Source organism: Apodemus sylvaticus, chromosome 23, assembly GCF_947179515.1.
Source record: "Apodemus sylvaticus chromosome 23, mApoSyl1.1, whole genome shotgun sequence".
NCBI lineage: Eukaryota > Metazoa > Chordata > Mammalia > Rodentia > Muridae > Apodemus > Apodemus sylvaticus.
Genome location: NC_067494.1, coordinates 43,210,844 through 43,225,220, shown reverse-complemented (window position 1 = coordinate 43,225,220; position 14,377 = coordinate 43,210,844). Strand labels below are relative to the sequence as shown.

The 14,377-nt window shown below is 39.4% G+C and overlaps 1 protein-coding gene across 1 annotated transcript in view; it reads left to right on the top strand.

The window, feature by feature from the left end:
* The window catches only part of Prkn (parkin RBR E3 ubiquitin protein ligase), a 1,193,927-nt gene that overhangs the window by 106,330 nt on the left and 1,073,220 nt on the right, over nt 1–14,377 (top strand). The window lies entirely within an intron of this gene.

The window sequence follows — 14,377 nt, the reverse complement described above, 5'->3', positions numbered from 1 at the left end:
TTTCCCTGCCTAGGTCCATTTAAAAAACTAATTCTTAGCAATTCTACTGCCAGATACTTAACATTCTTCAATAAGAACTGAGATTGCTGGATATTTTGGTGCACTGGTGCTATTATATGTTGGTGTGTCTCTTCTGAGAGGGCTATATATTTAGCTTTAATTCTTCCCTTTACTTTGTAGGATAACATTTAATTGGTATCCATTTCCATGAGAATGCTGGAAGTCCTTAATTGTGCCCACAGAAAGTTTATGGGTCTCTCTGCCCATAGAAAGACAATACCCCCTAGAACGGCTGCCTTGAAGATGAGGGAGAGAGTCTGCAGGAGTGATAGAGCCTTCCCAGTTCAGCGCATCAATCTCAGGAGTAATTGCTGCTTTGTGGGTGCAAAACCATCAGCATTTACAAGATGCCTGCAGAAGCCTTCTTGCTCTCTGCCTCCTGTTCTTCTGGGGAGAAAAGTACTGAATTCACAGGTGGCATTTTGTTTGTTTTATTCTGCCTTTTTATTCATTTTTTTAGAACATACTACAGTTGGAAGGAAAACAGGCTCTGGGGCCCAAAAGGCAATAATCCATGGAAAAGCCAGTACTGTTCTCACACTATATAGTATCTTTGCTGGTGGTTGCAAGTTAATCTAACCACTAAACTCTGTCATCTCTTGCCCCACGGAATGGTGCGTCACACAACCCCAGTCACACATGCTGGGTAACTGATAAGCAACAGGACCTCATTTCTTCTAGTTTCTGGGGTGGAAGGGACCAGGTCAGGGCCCAGCAGGCTTCCTTGTTGAAGCCTATCCTTCTTGTCCAGGATGGTGTGTCACACACTTCATCACCTGGAAGGGGAAATAGTGGGTCCTTCTCTGCAGAAGGTGAGGAGTGCAGAGATAAAAGGGCGGCTTTTCCCTTAAAGCTGAGTTAATCTCACTCATGTGAGCAGTGCTCCCGACAGTCTTCCTGACATTATTACCACAGCGCTGACCAAGAATCAGTATGAGACTTGTTAGCTATAGATATCAAAACCATGGGAATCATGACTTCATAGACCCGGTCTTCATGTGTAGCTAGAACATCTAACAGGACCAGTAAGTATAATGGTCCTCCTCATTTCTGAATTTGATGCACTTTGCTGTTTCCAGACCTGAACCATCCTTAAAGTCAGTTTTAAAGAACCACTGAATCCGAAGCACTGTGTTGTATGTGTCCTGAATAGGACTGGAAGCTCATGAGTAAGTCCTTGAGCTACTTGATTTGAATCCTTTTGTCCAAATACAAAGGAGGGTGAATTAAGGAACTTGTTTTCAGATTATAGTAAAGAGACTATCATGGCATGGAACTGTTGTTAGAATGTTTTATGTTCAGCTCTCTCTCTCTCTCTCTCTCTCTCTCTCTCTCTCTCTCTCTCTCTCTCTCCCCACCCACCCCCCAATTTTTTGGATCAGGTTATTTTTTGCAGGGAACAATTTATTTTATTTTTCATTTTATTTTGAACATTTTTCTCACATACCATATCCCAGTAGAAAGCAAACAGGCTTCTGAAAGATAATAATTAATAATAAGATAAAATAAAATATAGATGGTAAACAAAAACTAACAAATTGGACAAAAGTGACAAACAGGAGAAGCAGATGAGTTCCATACTCAGGAATCCCATAAAAACAGTAAACAGAGGGCCTGGCGCAGACCTGTCTAGGACTCCTGAGTTCAAATGAGCTTCGGGCATGCTGTCTAAGAGGGTCTCATTTTCTTTCCATGCCCCTAAAACAGCAATAAGATGTTCAGGATTCTTAACTTCTGAAACCAGAATAGCCTAATGATGCAGAAAATTATTCAGCTTTCATGTTCTTGATGTCAAAGAGACAGGCGTTTTTATTCCATTCCATTTGTTTTCCACATAAATATATTTAAGGCTCACCTTTACAAGTTTTAAGGTCTACTTATAAGGTGGCCTGATCTTGGTGGATAGACAGAGATTCCTCCGATAAGGAATGTTTGCATATGAACCCGAGAAGTCTGTATTTCATGCTCTTTGTACTGATGGATAGACATGTCATGTATGAAATGTTTAGTAATGCTGCCAAATAGACTTATATGTTATCTACGTTTAACCATGTAGAATTTCATGTCTTTGTTGTCAAGGTTAGCATTTTATGCTTATAAATAATTCTAACATTTATCCAATCTTTTTATTCTTATATGCATGTATGTATGCACACACACACATACACACACATACACACACACACACACACACACACACACACACACACACCACAACATGTATATGAGGTCAAAGAATAACTGAGACATATTTTCTAGCTTTTTGGTATGTGGGTCCAGGGATTACTTGAGCTCCATGCTTGGCAATAAGTGTTGCTATCCACTAAAACATCTTCCCAGCCCTGTAAGCCACATCAGGTTTTTCTTTTACAACCTTTTGTAAGATACCCTGCTTAATTGTGAAGATACATGTTATTTTCTCCCCCAACCCATCTCCCTGTGGTCAGTTTTTATAACCCAGTTTTGACCACCTCTCTCTGCTTATAGTTTATCAAAAATAAATTGGGTGAATCTGTACAGATAACTCACTTAACTATTTTCCAGTACTAAAATTCATTAGTGAAGAAATTATTGAAATCCAAGTTTGATAATTATTTTGTTTATAAATATCTACAAATTTTTAGTATAAATCTTTCCATAGCAAAATTGGACTAGGATAGAAACTTGGTTTCTGTTCCCACATTTCTATTAGTTACCTTATACAAACCCTGAATATTTTTCTGTTCATTCTAAGTGATCTTCCAGAAAGCTCTCCTCAAAAGTAAGTCACATAGGAATCAATCTAACATGTCTTCTGCCCTTCACTTAACCTCCTCTATTTCAGGTACTTGGTGTTCTTAGGGGAACAGAAATCAAATTTATATTAGTCTCTGTTCTTTTTAATACATTTAATCTTCTTATTAGCCTTGTGGTAGCCTCTCAGCTTGGGGGTGACACTCCTTGAACCCGCTGTGGCAACGAAGACTCTTCCAGGAAGAACCATTTCTGACTTTGACTCTGTTCTTGTACCCAGGTAGTGTGGAATACTGATGAATCCTCAGCTTAGCAAGGATGTTTGCGTTTTAGACACTTGATGTAAACTACTAAGTAGCATGCATCTTAGTTCTGAAAGAGGAATTGCTGGAGAAACAACAGAGCATGGTAGCCATTTATCGGCTAGCCAGAACCATAGCACTGACCTAAGCCCTGGCTGTGCCACCATGTGTGCACCAACTGTAGCCGTAGAGCCAGTACATCTGGGAGAACAGGCCTCCCAGGTCCACCTGAGCTGGTTTCTTTCCTAGCAGAATCCCATGCATGGTCCACGCTAGATCACTAGAGTCTTTAAAGCCTTTTCTCCTCTTTCTAAATTTATGAACCATCCTATAAATCCTCTAACTGCCCTCTTGTTACCAGCTCATCATGGCGCTGGTATATTGATCCCAAGTGTCTGTTCTTTCTTGGCCTTATTCCCAAACTTTTCAGTGTCCTGTCTTAAATAAGAGTGCTTTGACCTTTAACCCATCCTACCCAGGTCTGAAATAAACTGTCTCATATTGGGAACTTATGTAAAAATTGACACAATTTTCCTAATCCATGTTTAATTCATGTTGTGGGCTTTTGCTCACCGGGGAAGGTACTGGGAGCATCTAGACACATGAAATGGTATGCCACAAAGAGCTCAGATCTGGAAGAGAAGCGAACATAAACAATTAGATATAGTATAAACCGAAAATGGTGTGTGTATATGGGGTAGTGGAGAGGGGAACATAAAAGGTTGCAAAAACTACAGTGATTGGAAACCATTAGAAATGAGACAAATGCAGTCTTGAAGGAAAACAAGGTGTATGACTAGAACAGAAATGGTTATTCAAGGTAAATGAGTCAGGGTGTGTGACATAGTCCTAGAACTAAAGACACACATTTGAAGGGCTGGAGACACAGGGCTGCAGAGACAGAGGAGGCAGCGGCGGCAGGCACGGCGTTCCTGATTCCGGGAGCTTATGTTTCTTTACTTTTTATAAAATTTGTTTTTCTTTTCCTGAGGGGGGAAAATGGACATAAGTTAAGTTTAAATGGGTTTGGGTAGTTTTTCCTAAGATAAAATAGCTCTTAGAGATTTTGCATTTTGATGAGATGAGTTTAAATGAAGCAAACGCAATCAAATGAACAGCTCTTAAAATACACTATGTGTGAAAAATCAAATCAAGAATGCTTAGAGCAAAACATTTAAGGCCCTATTATATTGAAACCACTTGAAAAAATATTCGAAATGATGAGCAAATAGAATATGTGATCAGGTTTTATAATTTAGTATGGATATGTTCTTTAGCACTGTTTCTTTATTAAATATATTGCCCTGAAGACATGGATACATTATTTACAAAACAACATCATTCTTATTATAAGAAAGATGCACACTCTTTGTTTAACTGTATAAAAAATATAGAAACTTTAAAATGAGTAATAAATATATATTCATCCTGAGAAATAGCCCATGTTAAACTGATGACTCCCAGGTCCTTTTGAGGCCCGTACCCAATATCTTTTTAAAATATGTATTTCAACAAAGAATGTTTTTACACATACACTCCGTCCACACACATGTAGAGAGTTTTGTATGTGGCTTCCATTTTGTAATGGCTAATGTTTAGGTTTAAGGTCACTGTATTTCATAGGTAAATTCATTTTAAGGGCTATTTGTATTCTGTCCATTTACTTCTTTAGATCCATTTCTGTGAATTGAATTGCTGTTTCAAAGAACTTCATATTAATACATCTGTCACGTATCTATTAACAAGATTGTTCCAGAAAGGTTTTGTGACCCTAAGATAGGAAATGACTGGGAATATATGTTTGCAGACTCTCATCAACACTGAGGTTACCTGTATTAAAATCATCTTCTCCACGTAATTTGATTGCTTTTCCTGCTATGCCATTAATCATTTTTATCTTTCTTATCTGTCAATATCTTTGCTTATTTCTAATTTTCTATGTTTAGTATTTATTCATCAGAGCCTTCTATAATTTTTTATTTTAATTTATTTATATTTCAAGTGTTATCCCCTTACCCAGTTTTCCTCTTTCCCAGTAACGCCCTTTCTTAACACCCCTCTACCTGCTTCTATGAGGGTGTTCCTCTACCCAGCCACCCACTCCCACCTCCCCTCCCTTGATTCCCCTACACTGGGGTATCTATCAGACAATCATAGGACCAAGGGCCTCTCTTCACATTAATGTTTGACAAGGCCATCCTCTGCTGCATATGCAGCCAGAGCCATGTGTACTCCTTAGTTGGTGGCTTAGTCTCTGGGAGCTCTGGGGGCTCCGGTTGGTTGATATTGGTGGTCTTCTTAAGGGGCTGTAAACGGCTTCAGCTCCTTCAGTCCTTCCCCTCACTCCTCCATTGAGTTCCCTGTACTCAGTCTGATGGTTGGCTATGATCTGTATTGGTCAGGCTTTGGCAGAGCCTCTCAGGAGACAGCTATGTCAGACTCCTGTCAACCACTTCTTGGTATCAGCAATAGTGTCTGGGTTTGGTGCCTGGGTTTGTGAGAATTGTTTTTATTGAATATATTCTTCATTTACATTTCATATGCTAAAACTTTTTCTGATTTCCCCCCTCCCCAAAAACCCCCAACCCCTCCTCCCACCCCCTGCCTCCAAGTATATGCCCCTCCACCCGACCCGCTCCTACCTCCCTCCCCCGTTGATTTCCCTTTGTTGGGGCATCTATTGAGCCTTCACAGGACCAAGGACCTCTCCTCCCACCAATGCCTGACAAGGCATTCCTCTGCCACAGTTGTGACTGGAACCATGTGTACATCTTTGTTGATGGTTTAGTCCCTGGGAGTCCTGGGGCATCTGGGTGGCCAACATTATTGTTTGTTCCATGGGTCTGTAAACCTCTTCAGCTCCTCCAGTCTGCCCTGCAACTCCTCCATTGGAGACCCCATGCTTAGTCCAATGGTTGGCTGCTAGCATCTGCCTCTGTATGTGCCAGGCTCTGGCAGGGCCCCTCCAGAGACAGTCATAACAGGTTCCTTTTGGCAAGCACTTCTTGTCATCCAAAATAGTGTCGGGGTTTGGTGACTGTTTATAGGATGAATCCTCAGGTAGTGCAGTCTCTCGGTGGCCTTTCCTTCAGTCTCTGCTCCACACTTTGTCTCCATAATTGCTCCTGTGAGTATTTTGTTCCCTTTCTCAGAGGAACCAAAGCACCCCCACTTCAGTCCTTCTTCTCCTTGAGCTTCCTGTGGTCTGTGAATTGAAACTTGTTTATTTTGAGTTTTTGGGCTAATATCCACTTATCAGTGAGTGCATATCATGTGTGTTCTTTTGTGATTGGGTTACCTCACTCAGGAGGCCACTTTCTAGTTCCATCCATTTGCCTAAGAATTTCATGAATTCATTGTTTTAATAGCTGAAGAGTACTCCATTTTGTATATATTCCACAATTTCTGTATCCATTCCTCTGCTGAAGGATATCTGGGTTGTTTCCAGCTTCTGGCTATTATAAATAAGGCTGCTATGAACATATTGGAACATGTGTCCTTATTACATGTAGGAGCATCTTCTGGGCATATGCCTAGGAGTGGTATAGCTGGGTGCTCAGGTGGTACTATGTCTAATTTTCTGAGGAACCGCCAAACTGATTTTCAGAGTGGTTTTACCAGCTTGCAATCCCACCAAAATGGAGAAGTGTTCCTTTTCCCCCATATCTTCTCCAGCATCTGCTGTCCCCTGAGTTTTTCATTTTAGCTATTCTGACTGGTGTGAGGTGGAATCTCAGTGTTGTTTTGATTTACATTTCCCAGATAACTAAGAAGGCAGAACATTTCTTTAGGTGCTTGAGAGCCATTCAACTTCCTCAGCTGAGATTTCCCTGTTTAAACTCTGTACCCCATTTTTAATAGGGTTATTTGACTCTCTGGAGTCTAACCTCTTGAGTTCTTTGTATTAATTAGATATTAGCCCTCTATTGGAAGTAGGATTGGTAAAGATTGTTTGCCAATCTTTTGGTTGCCATTTTGTCCTATTGACAGTGTCCTTTGCCTTACAGAAACTTTGCAGTTTTATGAGGTTCCATTTGTCGATTCTTGTTCTTAGAGCATAAACTATTGGTGTTCTGTTCAGAAAATTTTCCCCTGTGCCCATGTGTTCAAGGTTCTTCCACACTTTCTCATCTATAAACTTCATTGTGTCTGGTTTTATGTGTAGGTCCTTGATCTACTTGGAGTTGAGCTTTGTACAAGGAGATAAGTAAGGGTTGATTTGCAGTTTTCTGCATGCTGACCTCCAGTTGATCCAGCACCATTTGTTAAAAATGCCATCTTTTTTCCCCACTGGATGTTTTTAGCTCCTTTGTCAAATATCAGGTGACCATAGGTGTGTGGGTTCATTTCTGAGTCTTCAATTTTATTCCATTGATCTCCCTCCCTGTCTCCAAACCAATACCAAACAGTTTTTTTATCACTTTTGCTCTGTAGTAGAGCTTGAGGTCAGGGATAGTGATTTCCCCAGGAGATCTTTTGTTGTGGAAAATCTTTTGTTGTTATCTTGGATTTTTTGTTATTCCAGATTAATTTGAGAATTGCTCTTTCTCAAATTAAGAATGAAGATTTCTCAAATCTATGAAGAATTGATTTGGAATTTTGATGGAGATTGCATTGAATCTGTAGATTGCTTTTGGAAAGATGGCCATTTTTACTATATTAATCCTGCCAATCCATGAGCATGGGAGATCTTTCCATCTTCTGAGATGTTCTTCAATTTCTTTCTTCAGAGGCTTGAAGTTCTTATCATACAGATCTTTCACTTGCTTGGTTAGAGTCACACTAAGGTATGTAATATTATTTGTGACTATTGTGAAGGGTGTCATTTCCCTAATTTCTTTCTCAGTTTCTTTATCCTTTGAGTGGAGGAAGGCTACTGATTTGTTTGAGTTAATTTTATATCCAGACACTTTGCTAAAGTTGTTTATCAGTTTTAGGAGTTCTTTGGTGAAAGTTTTGGGGTCACTTAAGTGTACTATCATATGATATTTTGACTTCTTCCTTTCTAATTCATACCCCCTTTGGCCTTTTGTTCTCTGATTGTTATCATTTAGTAGAGCATTGTTCAGATTCCATGTGTGTGGGGGTTTTCTGTTGTTTTTGTTATTACTGAAGACCAGCCTTAGTCTATGGTGATCTGATAGGATGCATGTGATTATTTCAATCTTCTTGTATTGGTTGAGGCCTGTTTTGTGACCGAATGGTTGATTTTGGAGTAGGTACCATGAGGTGCTGAGAAGAAGATGTATTCTTTTGTTTTAGGATGAAATATTCTATAGATATCTGTTAAATCCATTTGGACCATAACTTCTGTTAGTTTCTCTGTGTCTCTGTTTAGTTTCTGTTTCCATGATCTGTCCATTGAGGAGAGTGGGGTGTTGAAGTCTCCCACTATTATTGTTTGAGGTGCAATGTGTTTTTTGAGCTTTAGTAAAGTTTCTTTTATGAATGTGTTTTTGTATTTGGAGCATAGATGTTCAGAATTGAGAGTTCTTGGTAGATTTTTCCCTTGATGAGTATCAAGTGTCCTACCTTATCTTTTTTGATGACTTTGATTGCAAGCCGATTTTATGCAATATTAGAATGGCTACTCCAGCTTGTTTCCTGGAACCATTTGCTTGGAAAATTGTTTTCCAGCCCTTTACTCTGAGGTAGTGTTTGTCATTGACACTGAGTTACATTTCCTGTATGCAGCATAATGCTGGGTCCTGTTTACATATCCAGTCTGTTAGTCTATGTCTTTTCATTGGGGAATTGAGTCAATTAATGTTAAGAAATATTAAGAAATAGTAATTGTTACTTCCTGTTATTTTGATGTTATTTTTATGTTTGTGTGGCTATCCTCTTTTGGGTTTGTTGAAAGATTACTTTCTTGCTTTTTCTAGGGTGTAGTTTCCCTCCTTGTGTTGGCATTTTCCATGTATTATTCTTTATAGGGCTGAATTTGTGGAAAGATGTTGTATAAATTTAGTTTTGTCATAGAATATCTTAGGTTCTCCTTCTTTTATAATTGAGAGCTTTGCTAGGTATAGTAGTCTGGGCTAGCATTTGTGTTCTCTGAGAGTCTATATGAGATCTGCCCGGGATCTTCTAGCTTTCATAGTATCTGGTGAGAAGTCTGGAATAATTCTGATAGGTCTGCCTTTATATGTTACTTGACCTTTTACCTTACTGCTTTTAATATTCTTTCTTTGTTTTGTGCATTTGGTGTTTTGACTATTTTGTGATGGGAGGAATTTCTTTTCTGGTCCAATCTATTTGGAGTTCTGTAGGATTCTTGTATATTTCTGTGCATCTCTTTCTTTAGGTTAGGGAAGTGTTCTTCTATAATTTTGTTGAAGATATTTACTGGCCTTTTAAGTTGGGAATGTTCATTTTCTTCTATACCTATTATCCTTAGATTTGGTCTTTTCATTGTGTCTTGGATTTCCTGGATATTTTGGGTTAGGAACTTTTTTGTATTTTGCATTTTCTTTGACTGTTATATCAAAATTTTCTATGGTGTCTTCTGCACCTGAGATTCTCTCTTCTATTTCTTACATTCTGTTGGTGATGCTTGCATAGATGACTCCTCATCTCTTTCCTAGGTTTTCTATCTCCAGGGTTGTCACCATTTATGATTTCTTTATTGTTGCTATTTCCATTTTAGATCCTGGATGGTTTTGTTCAATTTCTTTACCTGCTTAGTTGTGTTTTAATGTAATTCTTTAAGGGATTTTTTTTTTGTGTTTCCTCTTTGAGGGTATCTACTTGTTTACCTGTGTTCTCCTGTAGTTCTTTAATGAGTTATTTATGTTCTTTTTTGGGTCCTCTATCAGCATCATGAGATGTGATTTTAAATTAGATTCTTGTTTTTCCATTGTGTTGGGGTAACCAGGATTTGCTGTGGTGGGAGAACTGGGTTCTGATGATGCCAAGTAGCCTTGGTTTCTGTTGCTTATTTTCTTGCCCTTGCCTTTTGCCATCTGGTTATCTCTAGTGCTGCTGGTCTTGTTGTCTCTGACTGTGGCTTGTCCCTCCTGCAAGCTTCAATATCAGTACTCCTGGGAGACCAGTTATCTCTGGGAAGAATTTCAGTATGAAAGGCTGTGGTACAGGGTCAGCTCTGGGATACAGGCAGAAACCAGAAGGATCCTGTCCCCAGATATTCCTTGGTTCCTGTGACCTGATGGCTCTGGAAGGGTTCCTATTGGGTCATGAATTTGAGCGGAAGTGGTGGTCTTCCCTAAGCTTGCAGGTGTGTCGGCTTTCCTGGAAGACCAGCTGTCTCCCTGAGCTATTTGGGTATGGAGCCCTGTAGCAGAGGATCTGCTCCTGAACCAGAAGACTGCTTTTTATAAATTAAAATACAACTTTATATTTGGTTTTGGTTATTCTTTAACATGGTCATTTTTTTTAATATGTGTGTGTGTGTGTGTGTGTGTGTGTGTGTGTAAGCACAATGAAATGTCAAAATCTTCTCCTCTTTATCTTTGTTTTGTCCCTAAGGTCATGTTGAAAATGAAAGGCATTTGCTTTGCCACCTTTTCTTTACTTGGAAGAATGAAACAAAGCCCGCAAACTGGCTATAAATCTTTCCCTACTTAGATACCCCGAGGGTCATCATATCCCACTCCAGTTCTCTGACTGAAAGTTTACAGTTTACTTAAGAAAAGACATGGTTATCCAGGAAGTCTGTACCATTGGATGACGTTTCATCTGAATATTAAACAGTGGCTACTCTTGTTTCTGTGTTCATGTCTTGATCCTCATTCATCCTTGTGTACCCTAATTCAGTGCTGATTTTAACTCTATAATGTGCAATTTCTTGCTTGTCTTTCTGTGTCTCTAGATATCATGCCTCCTGTGATGTGATTAATAAATTCATTAATAATAATGTGTAACTTCAGGCAATCTTATGGTGATCCAAATGATCCATTGCATTCTAAGAATAAGTCAAGGGAACTGCCTAGACACATAGCTGAGGAAGAACACTATCTGAAGGAAACCTGGATATTAGGATACAAAGGCTGGTGAGAGGACAGACTTATGCAGAAGGTTAACTGAGGCTGAAGGAGCAAGCAAGATTCAAGCCATTCATGGCCACATAAACCCAGAAGACAGATTTAAACTCCATTAGAAAGTGGCAAGTGGGAATAAGATAAGCATTACTAAGGGAAGAGTTACAACCAAGATTACATTTCTGAGGGTGGAAGATATCTTAGTTAAATGTCCTTGTTGCTGTTGAAGAAGCACAGAGTTCATTCTCTAGTACCCACACTGGGCTGCTTATAACCTGTAACTCCAGCTTTATGGGATCTGACACCCTTTTCTAGCCTCCATGGTCACTTATGTGCACATGCCAATGTACACATACACACATGCATGCACATACACACACACACACACACACACACACACACACACACACACACACACTAAAATCTTGTTTTAAGAGTCACATTTCATGGCAAGAAAAATGCCTTAAGAGTAAACAGAGAGGTGCTTCTGAGGGATCTGACGCTGTAGTGCACACAAGATCCACAATGGTCTTTGGTGTGTGGTCTAGAACATGGGGCACTTGGGACCCTGAGGGCTAAGGCTCATGGTGTTTGAAGACCATAGATGACCAAGGCAGATGGGCTGGAGAAGGGTTTAGCAAGGACAGTGCTTAGATAGCTAACATGTAGCAATGGCCATTTCCTTAGATGCCAGCTCTAAGATGGTATTGCAGGAAAGGCCTTCTGAAGCAAGGACACTCCCAGGATGTCCAATAGCATCAAATAAACCCAGGTGGACTTGAGTTCATAGAAATTAAAATTTAGTGTATAATAAAGCAAAAGTAAAAGATGAGTGATAAACTAGGAGAACATATTTGAACGACATATAAGGAAAGCTAATGTCATTAAAAATGTCACACGGTAAAGGGAAACAGCTGGCTTACATAATGGAGCATATGAAGCATCCAGTAAGTTTAACCCCAACAGAGTCAAGGACATTCAGTGTTTATCAGATTTGGGGGAGGGTGGAGGGAGGACCCCACAGAGCTTGACAGTGCTTACTGCTTGTGAAGATGTAAGGAAATCAGGACAACAAATCTCATCTGGGGGCACAAATTATGTCATACTTTAGAAGACATGGTATTATATAGTAGCTTTATAGTATATGAATAGGTTTCCCTTGGTAAAGCTCTCCTGTTTTAAAAACTTAGCCATCAGAAGTAAAAGTCATAGTATTTACAGGATATGCTTGGACCATGTTTCAGTGTTGCTTATAGCTGAAATACTCTGTCTGCAGCAGTAAAGAGATGGTAGAATGAAGAGTGGGCCATGAAGGAGTCATTTACAAAAGAATTGTCTTAACGTATGATAGAAGCACTCATGCTTATCAATGCTCAAATAATTAAAACCTACAAAAATATAGGTTATGCATTCTTTATTTTATTTATTATTTTGTTCTTTTTTGCTTTCTTTCAAAATACTATCTCACAATTAGCTCTGACTGTCCTGGCACTCACTGTGTAGAGCAGGCTGGCCTCAAACTCACAATTACCTATAAGCCTCTGCCTCCCACATACTGGTATTAAAGGCTTGTGCCACTATTCCTGGCTGCATTTTTTATTTTATAAAATAAAAGAAATATATTGAAATATACTAACCTACTAACCACAGTTTTAACCATAATTATCTGGAAATGGTAAAGGATGAAAATAAAATCATTAGAGGTGGTAGAATTCTTATTAAAATGTTAAAACAACATCACTTTGGCTGTTACTAAAATCCTACTAGAATGCTTACTCACCATTAGTGACATCAGAATGAGTAAGTACAGTTATAACAAGGAGACAGTGCACAGGAGTAGAAACTGGTTGACAGTTGATGAAAGGAAGAGGTTTAAGGGATACACGAATCAGAGTGACCTGGTCTCCAGGAGCGAGACACGTGTGTGCCTCTGCCAGTCTTACTCAGGCATCTTGGCCTCTTAGTACTCAACACACTGCTCTGTAACTGCACAGATCTTAGTCTTTTTAAGGATACTTGTACTGCTCTGGGCTTCCAAGACATTGTATCCATTTTATAGAAGTTTCTGAAGGGAAGCAGGTAGTCAGTAAATACACAATCATGAAACTGCATAAATAAGGGTTAGCTATTGGTATGCATTGTCTGCAATGACCATGAAAGGAAAAGCCAAAGGTAAAAAGAAATAGCAGGTGTGTGGTTTCTAGTTGTGAAAATAAAGAAACAAATGAAAACTTCCAAGGTTTTTAACCACACCGTGATAAAAAATGATCACATCTTAATGAAATCAATTACCTTGATAAAGTGTTTTCTTTGGAACCCAGTTATAACCCTTCATTAATGAATGTAGCAAGGGAAAGTAGTCACTGCTCATGCAGTTGACAAGACGTGTCTGTCCCTTTCTGAATCGTAAGAGCTGAGAAGACATTAAAGTCGAACAAAACAGTAATGGTCTGATCTGCTCACCAGTCAAGTAGTTTTTTTATGACAGAAAGAAGAGGAAGGGGTATTAATGACAGTCACAACCTGGCCTCAATAGTTGACAAACTTCAATCCTGAAGATAGTGGCTTCCCTCCATAGCCATCTTTTCTCGCTAGTGGGAAAGAATTGAACTCCTATTTAATTTGTTTCTTGTTACCAACATGTCTATCAGCAAGTATTATTCAGGTTCATGCTGGTTCTCGGGGTGTAGGAAGAGAGGTTTAAAAATAATTGCTCATGTGTGGGATAAGGACAGTCAGGAATAGTTTACATTGCCATCTTTGCAGTTGCCACTGCTGGTATAGATGTCCAAAGACTAGAAGATGTGATGGAAGGTGGTCTCGGTCCCCTGCTCCTAAAAGCAAGGTTGCCTCAGCTAGTCTGATACAGGGCTTTCCCTGAAGAGGCCCACGCTTTGGAGGGAAGGCATCTTGGCCTCCCTTTGAAGCATCATTCAAGTCTGATAATGTGACTGCAGAGTAACCGCTATGCTGGGCAGGCAGGATGGCAGGACGCAGAGCAGTGCTGGTCCACATGCTTCCTCAGAAGATTTTAATCAAACATATTGTCTCACAAGTTCCCTCGTGGGCCTGTCACGGCCTCTGTCCTGGTATTTATAAATAGAATAGGTCTTTTCATTCCCTTCCTGAACTCAGAGCATTTCCAAATTTCCATATAACTTCCTAACTGCCTTTTAAAAAAGAGCTTTCTACTTAGATATTTCTTAATCAAGGACATCATTAATAAGTGAAAATAGAATAGCATAAGCATTTTTTTAAAAAAATTAGTGAAAATTCATGGAA